Here is a 3,102-nt window from a genome sequence, read left to right as displayed (position 1 = left end):
GCGACAAACAACGCCTTAACGGGGGCAGCGGGGCCGGCGCTCGGCCGCCCGCGGGCGGGGTGGGCTGTGCCGGGACGGCCCAGCAACTCTCCGGCGGGGCGAGGAGCGCTGCTAGCTGAGAAATAAAAGCGTGGGACTCTTTTTTTCTCCCCCCCCCCCTCCCTCCCGTAGACAGCTATGCCTTCTGTCTCCAAGTGTTTGGAAATATTGTCATTCCAAACTCTTGTTACATGAATGTCTGCTTTATTTTCCTCTGGGAAACCTTTGTTTAGGATCATTTAATCAAGAACAGACATTAAACACAACCAGTGGTGTTCATCTCTGTTGAATAAAACGCGAAACGAGTTCCAGTTTCAATACGGAGAGTATTGTGGTTGGGCTCTCATTCAAACAGGGAGCGGGGCCCGATCCTGGCCCCAGTAGCGCAGGAAGAGCCTGATAATTGACTTCGCCGAAGCAACATCGGGCCCGAAAGGCTTAAGAGGGGAAAAAAAAGAAAAAAAAAAAAAGAACAACGCGAGAACACTGAAAGCCAACAGACGGGGGGAGAAAACTGGACGGCCTCTCTCCCCCTAAAATAAACAGTATTGCACAATCCAAAGAGACAATAGTCAGATTATTCGGGTGCCACTTACTGAATCACGTTTACGTATGAATTTGTCAGATGTAATAACGTGCCCCCTCTATTCATTCTCGCTAATAAAAGCCGTCTACCGCGTCTGAAAATTGTCAGTAAATGTAAATGCTAATAATTAAATAACACAGTTCTCGTAGAAGAACGTCTTCTGAGCCCTGGAAATATTAAGTCTGTCTTGGGAGAACTTTTCCAGCAGATACTTCGCGTTGGTAATTTAGTAGTCCCATAATTACTCTAATAATTTTAAATTTGGTGTTGAACTCCAGCCTACATAAAATCATGCAATAATAGCCTCCTAAGCTGTTTATTGCCGTCTCATAAATTTCAGAGCGCTGACTGCTACAATCTCCTGGCAAACACCGAAGGACTCGGCGAGTTCCGCCGCCATCCGTGCCGCGCTGCCCCCGGCGCTCCAGCCGCCCCTCTCGGAGGCGCCCCGCACCGCGGGCTCAGCCCGCACCTCCCTGCCCCGACCCCTCATCGACAGCCGCGCCACGAGCGGCCATCAGCATCGATCAAGAGAGCCGGGACCGGGCTGCCCCACTCGTGTTAAATATGGAGTGTGTATCTGCAAACGGTGCCAGCGACTTTCTGTTATTTATTTTGGAGCTATTAAGTCACACCGCCATATATTACGCTGCCACGGCCCTTTAAACTACGCTTCCTCTTGAAAGAGTTGCTAAGTAGCAATAAAGCACTTTACAAACGCTGCGACATTTTTTTTTTAATTTGTTGTTATCCCAAACTCTAATATTCATTGCGCCACTTTAAGTTCCTACATAAATCGTTCAGACTAATGAGTCATAGAGAAATTCGCCCGTGACTTTTCCTTTACAATGCTCGCCGCCTCTCCATCTCTTTTTTGGCCTCGCATTAGGAGCCGGTGATTTATTAGCGCCGGGAAAATGGAACAAAGCAGGTCCTCCTGCACGGTGGCACCCAGCCCTCCGCTGTGTGAATTAGAACATTATCAAATGTGTTCGCCTCGGTAGAGCTTAATCACCAAACGCCGTAATGTGACCACAAGGCAGAGAAAACAAAGATTCAACATTTCTAAATATTAAACTTGTTAAGCAAAGGCTCAGCAGACAAAGCAAGCACAAACAATTAAAGTCATCAAGCTAGAAAGACGCACTCCCTACTTACCAACACAGACCCTACTGCTTGCTTAAGGAGTTTAGAATCTTTCAAGATAAATCAGGTGGGTTTTTTTAAAGGGAAAAGAAAAAAAAATTGGGAAAAAAAAAAAAAAGAAAGAAAGAAAGAAAGAAAAACAAACTCCAGTAATAAGGAGTTGAGTTTCACTTGTGAGAGAATCACTCCTAGTGAGGACTGACGGCCACAGATCCATTCCTGACTATCTGCATTAATTATTTAATGAGTCACGTGACCCTAAAGATTAAAATTTCAATATCTCCCCCAGAACAGACGCAACACCTTTATCTGCGAGCGCAGGGATCCTGTACTCGGTCCCCTATCTCTGCTGCCTTTGACAGCTCCTCAGTTTCTAGGTAGAGCGCTGGGACATGAATAATATGGGCTCGTCCCGCTCCTTGGCGGGACGGGGCAGCCCCGCAGCACCCCCCCAAGCACACACACACAGCAGCCAGCCGATCCCAGAGCCTCGGTGCGCGGGGCAGTGTGCAGTAGTGTGGGGGGGATGGGGGGCTGGATGCTGCTGGCGATGGGAGTACTGGGGGGGTGTCGTCCCCCCCCGAACCCCCCGGCTACCTTCCAACGAGGGACAATCTCCCTTCGCACGGTCCCGGGCGGGGCCAGGAAGGCTCCTGGGCGCGGCGGGGGTTGAGGTGGGGGGGGATCGTGGAGCTCCCCCTACCCACGATGGGAGTCCCGGACCTCGGACCAGCGTGAGCCGGGTTAGCCCGAGGGGACGGCCCCGGGAGACCTCCGTGTGGAGCGCCGCTCCCGGGAGGTTGCGGTCCCGTCCCGCGCCCTCTCTTGCCCGAGGAGTTAAGGGGAACTGTGGGGGCAGCGGAGGGACAGAGCTGCCCGGATAGGGTCCCGGTGCGTGGCCCCGGGGGGGAGGGAGGGGGGCCGAGATCTCTCTGTCAAACCTCTGCCTGTGTGAGGGCTCCCCCCATCCCTGTACTGTTATTAACACCGAAAAACGGTCCGTTGGACGACAGCACCCTGAAAAAAATATATAGTTAAAAAATATATATATATATCACAGGATTGAGTAATCCTCCAACGCAGAATGGCTCTAGTTATTAAATACCACGAGGCGCTTGTCACAGCCGAGTTCCCCCTGTAATAAAACACCAGGTATAGCAGAGATTGCGGGAGAATGGGGAAGGAGACCTTGGCAAACTCCCATTTTTCTTGGTGGGTGGAGGGGAGGTGGGGAGCGGGGTTAACGGTGTGGTGTTCCCTGCGGCCATTAAATTGACTCCGAGGTGATTTTGTCTTTCTTTGAGATATTGACAAACTTCCACTTGCGGCGT

Source organism: Tetrao urogallus (assembly GCF_951394365.1).
Source record: "Tetrao urogallus genome assembly, chromosome: 7".
NCBI classification, from domain to species: Eukaryota; Metazoa; Chordata; class Aves; order Galliformes; family Phasianidae; genus Tetrao; species Tetrao urogallus.
Note: the sequence above shows the minus strand (reverse complement) of the source record.